Genomic DNA, 15,145 nt, shown 5'->3' with positions numbered 1-15,145 from the left:
CACAAGCAAGTGCTGTGAAAAAAATATATCATAAAAAGTAACTTTAATATGTACCTTTTAACAGCGATAAATCTGAAACCTTAACAATCAATCTAAATAATCAAAATTTCCTATTAACTGGTCGAAGCAGTTTGTGTGGTTTTCACCGAGTCCAATATTTATGCAAGCTGTGAATTTGCATTTCTCTGTGTATTGTCATTTGAGTTTTGTTCAGCGCTTTTCTCTACAACTTAGCTGCAAATGAAGTTTCCTTTCGAGCAGAAAGTAGCCTTTTTGCTATCGACCCAGTTATTGTGTACGCATTTCATAGTACCTGAAGAACGTTGATTTGATTTGAAAGCTCATATTGAGCTTCGAGTTGTCAATTAGTTAGTTTAACCTCGAGCTGCTGACTTCCATGCCCTCCTGGTTAAATCAGTTGGCAGAGCGACCGCCGCTCCGCTTAAACTTTTCAATGAATGGAAGTGCAGCACGAGCTGAAATGACCCTTCAGGACACGCAATGGAACTGTTCATCGTAGAATTAACGTTGACGCATTCGTTGCTAGCATTTCCAGAATCATCGCGATGCATCAATAATTCAATCACTGATCATGGCGACGCCGTGGTCAGAGATGGTCCCGGGTTCGTTGCGCCGGTCAGGAAAAAACTTATCAGCTGCGATGCCTTGTCCTCGAGTAATCCGTACGGATTTTCACTCTCGCTTGGTATGCCACATTAAGGTTGATGACAAATTTTCTTTTCGCTAATTCGAACGTAAGCCGCGGGATTTCACAGACAACAGTATCTCCCAGCGCGAAACGTGTTTTGCGATTTCAAACGGGAATAGGTTCGGGCATGTTGGTTATTCACCGTGCATGATACAATTAACATGGCGCAGTAAGGACGAGAGACAAATCGAGACAGGATAGCGCTTGTCCTGTCTAGGCTTGCCCTCGTCCTCACTGCGCTATCTTATTTGTATCACGTGTTTTGCGAGCATGTGGGCGGTCTCGCTACGGTGCAGTGAGTGCGTGGCAGTGGCGAGTGCGTGTGGACTTCCCAGCACAATACTAGCCGGCATTGTTCCGTCATCGGCAGACGCACGCATGACGGTCAGCGACGGCGAACTATCATTGCAAATCCTTGCATATGGACCACACGATGTCGCACTGCGGTGCTTCGGCTTCCATTGTAGCTTTCTTTTTTCATCCTGTCATAGCAGCGATGAGACAATGACGTCAGAAGACATATGAAAATTATAAACTGTTTCAAAAGATATGGTTTTGCTCCGCGAGCCTTTCTAGCCTTCTTTAACTGTGTTGTCTTCGTATGTATATTTTTCAAGGATATCTTACGACCGTCGACAAGAAAATCGAACTGCAAGAACGTAGGCCATGTACAAAGAAACGTGGACTCCGCATGCCGCATAGAGTGCTTCAACGCCGACTTCGACGCAAAGTACGAGCTTTGCAAATGCAAAATAATTAAATGCATTGTCGACAGAGGTGCTTATCAGAGGTGCGCTGTTTTCGCAGAAGTTATGTCGAATGGTCGCTTCTTGTGGAACTCGAAGTTATTCAAAAGAATAAAAAAAAAATATTCGCGTAAAGCTCGGGGAGGCGATGAGACAAAGCGAGCGTTCGGGCAGTAAGCAGGCTCTCCGAGCGGAGATCGTGAAACCGTTGAAATTGCAGAACAGGCTGTGGTAATTGTTACAGGCTTCAGTTAGCGCGCGCTGAAGCGTGGATCTTGCTTGCGCTTCCTCTTTGCCATCTATATATATATTTCTTGCATTTTGTTTATTTTCTGAGTACAGGGCAGCCAACTGTACAGTGGCGCTGGTTAAGTTCATGCTTTCTTCTTTACCTCCGCAGAGTCCATAGTAGGAGCCCTGGCTTTTTAGTTAGCACGCTCTAATACGTCGGTTTGGTATGGGGACGCCGAGCTCCGTTACTTCTGCTTGTCCATCGGAGAGCTTCCACTGGTCCGTTCTGGCAGTGCATGGTCCAAGAGGTCGTTACGTTCTTTGGTTATTGCACGAGAAAGGGAGGATCGCACCCACCCGCGCTCTCCATCCTTGCTTCCACATGAAGGACAAAGTTAAATGTTCGTTACATTACAGAGCCTTGCGTCTCAAAGCCACAGTCTGACCACGAGATACGCCATAATGGGATACCACGGGAATAATTTTGAGGCACCTCTGGTTTCATAACGTTCACCCGAAGTTACACGACCGTTTTTGCATTCTGCCCATCATCCAAATGCATCCGTCGCAGCCTGGAAGCGAAGCTGCGACCTCGTGCTCGGCAGCACAGTGCCGTAACCACTGCTCCACCGCGGAGGATGAAGCGAAAGCTCGGCCATTTTTATAGTGTCGATCGCAACAAAAATCCATCAATATTACCCAAACTTCATTGCGACACGGGGAGTTTCGACAACACACCGGCTGACTTAACTCCACAAATGCATGCGCACAAACTTGACGATACTTGACGGCTAAGAAATGAACTAAAAATGCTTCCCGAAACTTTTCCTATCCTATATAATATCTCTGATTATACTCATTGTCCGGTTATGCGCGACTATACCTCGGAAGGCGCTAATGAAAGACGCTCGCGCTCAGGAAAACTATGAGTCGTATATTGGACTGCGGCGAAACCGAACGACACTCCTGTAGCGCGGAAAGGCATTACACTATACCCTGGGGCGTTATACCGTAAGAGTGCACCTAGTGGACTGTCCATTTCGGCTGCTGCTGAAGTGCTGATTGGCTGGGATGGGGTCCGAGCGATAAGGAGACAGGCGCCCCCAGCCACTCTCCTTGTCGCCCGTACAGCTCCAGTGAATCAGCGGCGACGGCCAAAATGGACAGTCCACTAGGCGGACACTTACAGGATGCCCCCAGGAATCTCAACATCAGTAGAGGCCTCGTGCGGCATGTGCGGCGCAGTAGCTCCTCGCCGGCCGACCTGTGTCCTGCTGAAAACCGAAGGGGATCGAGAGCTGCCAGAGGCTTTGAAAACAGAGGGAAGGAAAGGCCGAGAGTCCCGAGGAAGCCTCCGCAGGCCGCATAAAGAAGCTGCGCGGGCCGCGTGTTTGAAACGCCTGTACTACGCGGAAGTGGCGACGGCGAACTCGGAGGCTCAGCGGCCGAGAGTCCGCTAGGATCGCGCGGAAGGGCCTCCAGTGCAAAGTTGCTGCGTCGACGGAAAAAAAAAAAAAAAAAAAAAAAAGCGGCTCGGCCACCTGTGCAACGCCGACCCAGCGCCTGCGCGCCCGCGACAGGTGTCAGTCGCGATGCTGTGCGCGGCCCCCTCGACTTCACGTTGTCCGGGCCCTGCGGCATAACGACAGCAGCGCGAGCGCCGTGTGCAAAGACGAAAACGCGGGCGCAGAAACCCCCGACAGACATCTATGGTCATTTTCTTCTCGTGGTTTCGTTCACACAGAAAAACGGTTCCTTTCAGGGCCCTGTGCAAGAATGACTGAATGACTGCCTGGCTCAGGAAATAAAGAAAAATGTTGCTGCAGAAATGATCAAAGATGACTGTCAAATTGAGATAATAGCTTATGCAGACCGCAGAAATCAAATAGACACACTAGAAATACTTACGAAATATTGACTTAGCGAGGGATTTATTTGGATGAATTCGTAAAAATTGGCATTTATATACTGTGTCGTTGGCATCTCCACAAGCAATAAATTATTCACTGATCAAATGATGACAACACGAGGTGGCAGGAAAAAACGTTCCGGCAATAAAGCCCATGTCGCAAACATGCTTAAACAATCAATATAAAAAAAAGCAGCAACAAAACGGCACATTTCATTCTGCACTTTCTGAACGCAAGTCAATCGAACAAGTCGATCGAATAATGCAAAATAAATAACCACACAAAGGCATACTACGTGTTAATACAGATATATAATGATACTTTCTGTGAAGAAGGTTATTAAAGTTCTCAGAGTTGATCGATGACACGTTGTCCCATGGCCCAAGTAACGTTTATATGCTGAAAGGATTATCGAGGATTATCAATAATGGAACAAATACATGACAGTCATCAAAGGTAGTAGGGCGCTCAAGCAGGATAACATGGTAGTTTAGAAAAGATCAGCTGGTGTAGCAGGTTTGCTCATTAAGGTAGTTTAGTAAAGCCGATTGCAAAGAAGATAATTCCTTAATGTTGACAATGAATTGCGGAAGGACGTTAATCTTGTCTTCAAAGAACATCTTCGCTGTTCGAACTTAGGACAGCTTAACAGAAGGGGTTCTACGTTCTCCCATGAATTGCCGCACGTGCAAAAATTAACGCATATAGCTGAACGACATATACGATACAAAAAGCTGCCTGTATACGTACGCTAATTGCAACCAGATACGATGAAGTATACTACTGACGTCGATAACGGCGTTTGATGATGACGGCACGAATTGTCTACATGTTTAGACAAACAGCACGACAGGGTGACGAAGACGACGGCGGCGCGAAGACGCGTGGACGATGGAGATGATGACGGCAGCATGACCAAGACGGCATGACGACAGCGGGTAGACGATGGCATGATAACATCTGCGCAATTTGCGCATTCTTTACCGCTGGTTTACTCCGCGGAGGCCAGATACTCTTCCGACCGTTCGCTTTAAAATCGTGATCATCCCAAGCACTCGTGGGAGTCGTTCTGAGCGATGCTGCGGTGTGCCGGCACGACGAAACGGCTTGTCTTGACAAGAGACGCGTAGCGGACTTCGGACTTCGTTAGCCTAGGCGGCAGATAAACATGACGCATCAACCACCGTCACCAGCAGCAAAGTTCACCAAAACAGAAAGCAGAGCAAGGCACTTCGCACATCTAATTGCAGGAGATTTTTAACGCGCCGCATACGCCTTGGGAGTACTCAAACAGCATCCACAAAGGCACCTACGTCCACTGGATCTTACCATTGTAAAACGTCACGTTGCTAAACGATGTCGACTCACGCACGCGACACACGACACGCCCTCCAGTGACCATACCCCAATAAATGTAGTACTGCACACAGGATGTTATAAACTAAGAGTATGCAAGCGCCGCTTAACAGACTGGACTAGCTTTAGGAAAGAGCCAATGGAAGACATAACGGAGCATACACTACAGTCATGGAACCAGTCCCTGAAGAAGCGTGTGAAAGCACATATTACAGAAATTAGCGAAACAGAACACAAACCCAACATAAATAGGTGTCTTCTTCACATGTGGGAAGCGAGACAGAGCCTGATCAAATGATGGAAAAGAACAAAAGCAATAGGTGACTCCGAAGGCGCATAATGCTACTAAACGAAGAGATTGCTGCGTATTCAGACCGTCTCACCCTCGAAAGCTGGCATACTACACAATCTCAGCAATACACTACAGCTGGGGTCGCCTGGCGCCTTACAAGGGCTCTTTTAGACCCAACGCAGGCCAAAACCGAAACAGCAAGCTCACTCCGCAAGCTGCTAGATGGCCACCAAACACCAGAGGATCTGTTCCAAGAACTACATGACAAACACATAGCCACAGCATCTAACCATCAGTATGCCAATTACACAGACCCAGAGCCTATGAACTCCAACCTTAGTGGGGAAATTACACTTGAGGAGCTCAAGCAAGCGATAGCCGAGACGAAATCCAATAAAACTCCCGGTCCAGATCAAATAGCAACGTCGCAGCTTCGAAATCTCACCAAAGACGACCATGAATTCCTCCTTCAACAAATGAACAAAGCATGGGATACAGGACAGCTGCCACATGACTGGAAGACGGCTAGGATAGTGTTCATACCGGAACCGGGAAAGCCCCTAGAAGTTGAAAATCTCAGACCAATATCTCTTACCTCCCGTGAGGGGAAACTATTACAGCGTATGATACTCAATAGGCTCCGTACACATCTAGATAGAACGGCATACTTAAGCTACTTCATTATAGGATGCAGGCAGCTCATATCTACACACCAAGTGTTGCTCCAACTACAGGAAGATATCACCAGAGAACCCAGCATGGCCCAACTAAGAGCTATCCTTGCAATAGATCTTAGAAATGCATTCGATTATGTTACACACGATGATATGCTACAGGAACTTGCAGCTACTGAATGTAGCACAAAACTATATAATTACACCCGTAGCTTTACACACGCATCGATGCGTTAATTCGCAAGGCTATCAAGCTAGCAATGGGACTCCCCGTCAGCACGAGCACACAACTGCTTGCCGACATGGGATGTCACAATACCACCACCGAAATAATTACCACGCACAAACGGAGGCAAGAACTCCGGCTCCAACAGACTGCGCAGAGTAGACATATACTTCATGGTGTAGGCTTTTAACCATCACCCACACCAGTATCAGCCACATTATCACTTCCACCGCAAAATAGGTCACTCCTCAAAATCGCACCACTGCCCGGACAAATGCACCCTGAGATAAATAAGGGTATAGGCGGACACAAATAGTATAGCATACTTCAAAAGACACAAGGGGCGCAACCCACATGGCACATATTACTAAAGAGATGCTAGCGTCCAAGAAAAGGGTACTGCTATAGCGGTGATGGATCACACCATTCGGACACTGATACGACCACAGCATAACGAGTGGTAGAAGCAGCAATACATCTCCCAGTGACACTTATCACTACACCTATCATATTTGCTTATTCAAAGTCTACATGTAGAAAACTCATACATGACGACTTCCCTAAACATATCACAACAAAGCAGTTACAAGAATGTCTCCATCGACAGGTAGAGATTGTCTGGATTCCTAGCCATGAGGGGATGTTGGGGAATGAACGAGCTAATCAGCTTGCACGCGATATGATACTCGAAGGCTCCCAAAATCCCCTTAACAAATATATTCGTCTCACTAACGCCTCAATCACAATTGCACTTATTTAGGAACGAGCGCAGGGTATACTCTGGACTACACCAAAACATTACAAGGCAACAGGGCACACTCATCCGACAAGCTCAGACGAACACCCTGCCCACTCCAGCACGGAAGCACCTCCTCCAAGGCCTACTTACTGAAGGCCTCCCTCGCTGTAGTCACTGTGGGGTGCATCCTCCCAACACATCGCACATCCTGTGGCAATGCCATCCAAAACTACCCGCTTACCCAAACCCCCATCTCCCCCACCTATCCCTTCTGCCGAATGGCTGACCACCGCAACTACCCTTCACGACCAACGATTCCTTGCGGACTTTATCGGCCTAGCGCTGAAGCATGTCGAAAGCGACGCCGTGGACTGAGGGCATCGATACATTTTTTTTTAAATCGTAAAATAAAGGGATTTCTCTCTCTCTCGAACGACAGCACTGGCGTCTCAATGAGCTGAAGCTGGCGTTCGGCGACGAACGTACTTGGCAACTCAGTTGAACACGTGTTCTCGGGCGAGAGAGCCAAGGAAGGCCATTGACAAAGAAAGCTATCACATAAGTAAACATAAGAAGAAGGTAGGTGTTTGTTAATGCATTCGTGAACGGTAAAAGAAGGCCGAAGCAGTGGCCTAAAACCGTGGTAACAGCGGACATAACAAAACTGCACTCTGACAGATTACCCCGCTGTATGCTTTCAGTATAAACCAATACATGGCACACTATAATCCACATTATTTGAGACTTACGCTAACGAAAAGCGCATATTTCGAATGCACAGAAAAGGTTATCATTGCAACGTCACTGTGTCTTGGTAGAGTGTTTCCGAGTGTTTCCTTTAACTTTGAGCAGTTATTTTTGCATTGCGTGAACGAGGATGGGCAAAAGATAATCGGAGGTGAAGTACAGGGCTCGGGATGCTATACGGTAAGTTCAGTCTTCAAGTCACACGTATATATAGGTATATAGGTATATAGGTATATAGGAATATAGGTATATAGGTTGTATATAGGTAGCAACGTAGCCTGGGTGTCAAGGACTACTGCATATTACCTCATCTATCGCGAGCTATTAGACGATGCTCGCGCAGAAATACTTCCCTGATAAACTCGTTATGACCTTATTGTCTGTAGGGTAAACGAGGACAGGCACGTACCCAGGGGGGGGGGGGGGGGCGGGGGGGCCCGGGCCCCCCCCGAAATCAAGTGGCATACCCCCCCCCCCCCCCTCCCCACCCACGCCATCACTCCTCACACATTCCTAAAGCGCCGCCAGATCAATGTTCATACTTGGCAGCTGTTCATCGGTCAGCATTATGCTGCCTTTTTCACTCCTTTTAGATGGCGGTAGTTATCGGCATCTCTTGTAATGTGAAGGACAGTTTTCTCATAGATTCCGCGCCGGTGCGATTAACTCGAGATGCGTTCAGTTGTCACCATCTATTCAACCGTCACGCGCATAGCTGTTGCTTTTGTTAGTTCAACCTCCTCTGTTTAGGCTGATCTTGGGACCAGGAGAGGGATACGGCTGTTACTCAGCTGGGCTGTACTCTCATAGAACGAGTTGCGGCCGGAGAAAGCACCAATTGCGTTTAACTTTTCCATTTGCTTCATTATTTCCTCGAGTTACGGCTCGCCGCGACGCTGGCAGATGCCCGGAACCATATTCACGTGATATGGGTTAGATAAGGTGGGAAATAAAATAATGTGCAAGAGCGTCCATCATGAAACCCTGCAATAACCCTTAAACCCATAAGCAAGATGACTGTCGCCCGTTACCTCGTCTGTTTTTCCCTAATTGTATAGCACTTTTCGTGCAAAATTGGCAACTGGAAACAAAAAATCGCAAGGAGTTGAGAAATTAAGCGATCTACTAAGGGAGAGAGCCAAGGCAACAACCAAACTGCAAGCAAAAGCGAATAATAAAAAAAGTTAACCGTTGTTTATGAGAATATTTATGCATCAACATCTTTTTATTTAAAAAGGAAGTAGAGAAAAGGCCGCCAGAAGTGGAAAACAATTACTTGTTTTGAATGACGCTTCCACAGTTATCGGTCGAACCGCCTCACGTAGCCACTTCTCTGCTGTGCATATGTGGGTGTTTTTCTAACCTATCGCGGTGAGCGCAGTACGTCTAGAATCGCAGAGTCCTGCGCTCTACGCGGTTGTATGGGACTGGCGGCCGCCCAGCGTTACGCAATTCGCGGAACTGTCAAAACTGATCAACAATGCGAAAACAACTGATATTCGAAACTATAACATGAGAAAGACTGAAGAAGCCGTAAAAAATGAACGCAGCCTGAAATCAGTAAAAGAGAAACCTGGCATAGGACAAACCATGATGTATGCACTAAAAGATAAGAAGGATAATATCATCAGCAATCTCGAAGATATAGTAAAAGCAGCGGAAATATTCTAAGCTGACCTGTGTACAGTACCCAGAGGAGTCACGATACCTCACTTAGAAACAGTAATGACCAGGATAGAGAAACTCTCCTATAACTAGCCATGAGGTCAGAAGGGCCCTGCAAGACATGAAACGATGAAGAGCAGTAGGAAAAGGTGGAATAACAGTCGATTTAATCAAAGATGGAGGAGACATAATGCTTGGAAAACTGGCGGGTCTTTATACGAAGTGTCTATCGACTGCAAGGGTCCCAGAAAACTGGAAGAATGCAGACATACTAATCCACAAAAATGGAGACGTTAAAGAATTGAAAAATTATAGGACCATTAGCTTGCTCCCAGTATTATATAAAATATTTACCAAAATAATATCCAATAAAATAAGGGCAACACTGGATTTTATCAACCAAGGGAACAGGGTGGCTTCAGGATGAGATACTTTACAATGGATCACATCCATGTCATCAATCAGGTTATCGCGAAATCTGCAGAGTACAATAAGCCTCTCTATGTGGCTTATATAGATTACGAAAATGCATTTGATTCAGTAGAGATACCAGCAATCATAGAGGCACTACGTAATCAAGGAGTACAGAACGCTTACGTAAAAAGCTTGGAAAGTATTGCTACATGCGTGTGGTATTTGTTTGTTTGAACGATGCGCGTGGGCGCCATCACTCCAGAAAAGAGGAGGAAGAACGAACTGGGCTCGCGCTGTGAATCTAACCGGTCAGCGCTGCAACCGTTGTTGTAAATATAATCTGTAAATAGTTTCTCGTCTTACTGACTCGTCCTTCGCGGAAGAATATCTACAGAGGTTCTACAGCTACCTTAATTCTATACAAGAAAAGCAGGGGAGATACCTATAGAGAAAGGGGTCAGACAGGGAGACACAATTTCTCCAAAGCTATTCACTGCGTGCTTAGAAGAATTCAAGCTATTAAACTGGGAAGGCTTAGGAATAAAGATCGACGGCAAATATCTCAGCAACCTTCGGTTTGCCGATGACATTGTTCTATTCAACAACAATGCAGACGAGTTACAACAAATGATTGGAGACCTTAACAGAGAGAGTGTAAGAGTGGGGTTGAATATTAATATGCAGAAGATGAAGATAATGATAAATAGCCGGGCAAAGGAACAAGAGATCAGGATCGCCAGTCGGCCACTAGAGACTGTGAAGGGGTACGTTTACCTAGGTCAATCAATCACAGGGAACCCTGATCATGAGAAGGAAATTCACAGAAGAATAAAAATAGGTTGGATCGCATACGGCAGACATTGCCAGCTCCTGACTGGAAACTTACCATTATTATTAAAAAGTAAGGTGTGCAATCAGTGCATTTTGCCAGTGCTGACATATGGGGCAGAGACTTGAGAGCAAGTTAAGGACAGCGCAAAGAGCGATCGAACGAAGATTGCTAGGCCCAACGTTAAGAGAGAGAAAGATAGCGGTTTGGATCAGAGAGCGAACGGGTATAGACGTTATTCAAATTGAAATCAAGAGGAAAAAATGTAGCTGGGCAGGTCATGTAATGCGCCGGTTAGATAACCGTTGGACAATTAGGGTTACAGAATGGGTTCCAAGAGAAGGGAAACGCAATCGAGGACGACAAAACACTAGGTTGATCGATGAAATTAGGAAATTCGCGGGCGCTAGTTGGAATCAGTTGGCGCAGGACAGGGGTAATTGGAGATCGCAGGGAGAGGCCTTCGTCCTGCAGCGCACATAAAACAGGATGATGATGATGATGATGATGATGATGATGATGATGATGGAGGTGGTGGCCCCCCCCCCCCCGAAAAAAAACATCCTGGGTACGTGCCTGAACGAGGAGATGCCTTCCTGCGTGCACTAATTTCCTACCATGAGGTGATAAAAGTAGAAAGTTATAGCTCAGCGAGCCAGCGGGCCCAGCGGGCCAGCGTAGACGCCAGTGCGCATGCGCGGTACAACATGCGCAGTGGCGTCTACGCTGGCCCGCTGGGCCCGCTGGCTCGTTGAGCTATAACGCTCTAGTACTTATGGCGCTCTCCCGTAAGCGAACAGGAACAATCAACACCGCCTGAATCGCCGTGCGGGACCTAACATTAACCACGTGCGAGGATCAATGGAAGTAAGCACAAAGTAATGTTAAAATAGAAAGTGGCTAATTATCATCTAAGCTAATCCGTCGGATATACGGCCGTTTCTCGTTCTTTTAACTCATCTGGTTAATCAGCAGATAAGATATGGGCGTCATTATCCGAAATTACGTTATCTTTCTCTTAGGCTGTCCAGCTTCAGCAAAACCAGCATTTCGTTGTTAGGACAACAATACGAGTACGAAAGCCAGAAGAACGCGTCATTTTCCCTACGTTTGACCGACATCACAGTCAGCAAGAAATTTATGCTTGAAAGGAATGCAGTGCAATGATAACACCAAAGTTATTTGGCCCGGCTATAGCTTAGAACTCGATCCTTAGAATTATTCGCCACCGGCTAACCGAAGACAGCTGCCTCGCGCTCCGCCCCCAATCCTTCACAATAATCTGGAGCAGAAGAAAACATGGTCTCTTTGATTCAGGGACAAGTCAGAGTTGATCACATCTTGTGTGATACTTCAGTAATGGCGCAAATAAACTACGCTCGATTGGGCGTACGTAAAGCGTTCTCACAGTTAGAGTTATGTCTTAGCGTAAAATGTAAGGCTACTTCATAAATCAGAAAGTATTGAACAATAATGGAGCAGCACCACACATCACGCTGCCGATACGCAACCGTCGTTGTGCCTCGGGAATATAGCGTACCTGCTGTAGAGCACGAGGTCGCGTGATAGAATCTTGGTTGTGGCGGCCGCATTCCGATGGGGGTAGAACCGTGCACCGTGTAGCGACTGTGAACTTCTGTTTCCTCTAAAGACCAACACTATGTACATTTAGACAGGCAAAGTACATATTCAAGGCCATCATTTGATTAGTTTCGCGGTATATAGTTATCACTGGGGGAAATGAAAACCAGACCTTTATCTCACGAATTTCGCAGCCGAAACATCAGCGCGAGCACACGTCAGTGTACCATCACGCATTTCAAGGTATTTTTCTTGTATTGGGGCTGCATTGGCGCAGGAAAGGTTCTCGAAACTTGCTATGTGCCTTTGGTTACGTTATAATGCAGCTTAGCCCTTCTTCACGGGTATACAAGCGATTAACTAGGTCCGAGTATACGCAGTCAATGTTCAGGCCACGCCGGTGAACTGGGACGGAAACTTCGGGGCGTGGTGGCTACTTATATGTCGTTTATAAATGTATTTTCTGGCTTGCCATGTCTCCTCTCACGGCACGTGTGGCTGCTTCGCAATTGCAGGAGCGTAGTTTACTAATATGCCTTAACCTAATATCCTCTTTCGCGTCTTTATTTTAGGACGTGTTTTCAAGTAAGTATGACCGCGACTGTAAATCCGTAAGGAAGCTGCTTTGACGGCTTACGTGCATATGCACCATACACGCCTGAAGTGTATATACAGTGTGAAACAGTATGAAACAGTATGCGTCTTTGTTTCTTTATTTTTTATTCCTTTTATTATTTTTTTGTGAGCAGGCTCTTTGTGCATGGAGCAACTACACCAAGTGTATTTATCTTCGGAAAAGTGTCGTGCATAGGGGCCTGCGAGCACGCAGCAAGGACGAGCAGCCACGTATGCAGTGAAGGCATTTTAAGGCCGGAAGACTGCGTTATAAAAACGGCACCGCCGACGCTTGTTTGCAGACAAGGCCAACGTGTACCCGTACGGCACGCACACATCCCGTGAGAAGGCGAGCAGACGCCAACGCAGGGCACAAATACTTGACAGTCGCGGCGTCCGCAAACGACCGTCTGTCTGGGCGCGCCGCAAATGCCATCTCATTTTTGCACGTACGCCTCCTCCATGCTTCCACGCATAGTTGTCGTTCTTTTCTTTTAATTGCCTTTTTCTTTAGCTGTTGATGGTGCATATAATTCAGCGAGTTCTCAGACTGTTTTCAAAGTGGCCACGCGAACAGGCGAGAAAAAAAAATTACAGGGATTGTTTAAACTACGACCTCCGCCACAGTCCGCCCGAGGCTCTTACCAATGCTCGTGCTACGGCCATCCGTAGCCAGCCTCGGCGGCGTGCTTCCAGCGCGCCACCGAGGCAGGCGTTAGTCGAATCCTGCCGGACGCACCGTCATGCTGGACGTGCAATACTTGTGCAGCCGATTCTTGATGACGCAGCATAATAACGACGCGTACATCGAGCGCTTTGCGTCACAGTCTATATGCGCCTTTAGCCCTTTCGGCGGCATATCTCTCTCTCTCTCTCTCTCTCTCTCTCTCATTAACAAAAACGCTGTAAACGCGGAGAAGCTAGTGCCAGCATGACCATACATCTTCTACTTTACCTGTCTCAAGCACGTGCTTCACGAATGGATGGCTGCTATGAACGTCCTCATTGAAACGGGGTGGTACACCAAGATCTTGTTCCTATTTTGCTTAGTGTCCTTCCTGTCTTTTTAAAGAAAACACACACACGCACACACACACGCACGCGTGCGCGCACAAGGAATGCCCAGCACCAAACTTTCTAAACCACTACTGGGAACTTTGTTTTTGTACGCATCCATTGTTTATGGTCTTCCTACTTTTCTGCCACCAAACCTCCAATCGCACCTTACTAATCTCTATTGCGGACATGTTTACGTTCCCTCTGCTATCCCTGAACCCAAGGGCTTCAAAGTGTCCAGAGAAGCCTATAAACCGACAGCCGAGTAGATATCTTCTTATTCTAATAAAACATGTTCCATTGTTTCCCTAGCTCTACCGCAGCAAAGACATGCTTTTTCAACCCTCACTTCATAACTAGGCGTTCTAAGGCATCCTGATCTTACTTCAAAAAGTAAGGAGCTTCGCTTTCAGTTCTCATAAATTGCTTTTTCCTGATTTCGTTTTTTCCTCTTAGGTAGTTACTCATGGCAGGTTTCTGTTCCATTGCCGGCGCCCATGCATGGTGGTGGTGGTGATAAACTGTATTTCTGCTGTTTACAGGAGATGTGTGAGCTGAGCCCAAAGGACCCATGCATGAGATTGTCTCGGCCTCTCTGACTCTGCGTTTGACGTTCTTTGTTGTCATGTCGCTAACCATACCAGTGGAATAATTGTTGGTAAGCTTACTATAGTTCTTTTCCTTCACTCTGCCTGTGCACGTCTCCATACCTTCTCTCTCTCCCTTCTCTCTTCCTCTTCTCCCTTCCCCCAGCGTAGGGTAGCCAACTGGACTCTTGACTGGTTAACATCCCTGCCTTCCTTATATCACCCCCCTCTCTCTTCCTCCAATGGGATTCAATGTTTTTTCTGTACAAATGCATAAACACTCTCGCAACCCATTTACTTCCCTTCATATTCGTCAGTCGTTCTTCAAAATCACTTTTACTCTGAACTTCCTGCACTTAAAAACTTGTCCAGCCCATATCACCCTGCACAACTTCATTCGTAGTCTTCTCGTGAGCTCCCAATGCGAGGCATTCCACTGACCTTTGGTTGCCATCGAGTCCTGATTGTACGCCTGACTTCGAGCAAACAACCGCATTTCCAAATGTGAGTTGTGGAACCACTACGCCTTTCCACATGCCCCAGAGCACCTTGTACCTATTGTATCCCCATAGCTCTGCAAAAGCGAATAGAAATGAAAGCATTGCAGCAATCAGTTAAATTGCGCGGTTATTGTGCATAAGACGAAAGCATCACGCGGCACTAATTTTAACATCATGTCGGCTTGAATATCGCAGAACAAACATAGTAATTGCGAGAATGCGCACGAGTTTGTAGTCATGGTGACTCACGCTGACTAAGTGACTGTTT

At 46.7% G+C, this 15,145-nt stretch overlaps 1 long non-coding RNA gene across 1 annotated transcript in view; it reads left to right on the top strand.

The window, feature by feature from the left end:
* LOC129388195 (uncharacterized) overlaps positions 1 to 14,508 on the top strand; it is a 19,441-nt gene extending 4,933 nt beyond the window's left edge. The window contains exon 3 of the long non-coding RNA XR_008615227.1: positions 14,333 to 14,508. This is a non-coding gene — a long non-coding RNA (uncharacterized lncRNA). The remainder of the gene's footprint in view (positions 1 to 14,332) is intronic.
* Positions 14,509 to 15,145: the final 637 nt, after the last annotated feature.

Source organism: Dermacentor andersoni, chromosome 1 (assembly GCF_023375885.2).
Source record: "Dermacentor andersoni chromosome 1, qqDerAnde1_hic_scaffold, whole genome shotgun sequence".
Classification (NCBI taxonomy): domain Eukaryota; kingdom Metazoa; phylum Arthropoda; class Arachnida; order Ixodida; family Ixodidae; genus Dermacentor; species Dermacentor andersoni.
The sequence above is the reverse complement of the archived record's forward strand: the minus strand, read 5'-3'. Positions and strand labels throughout refer to the sequence as shown.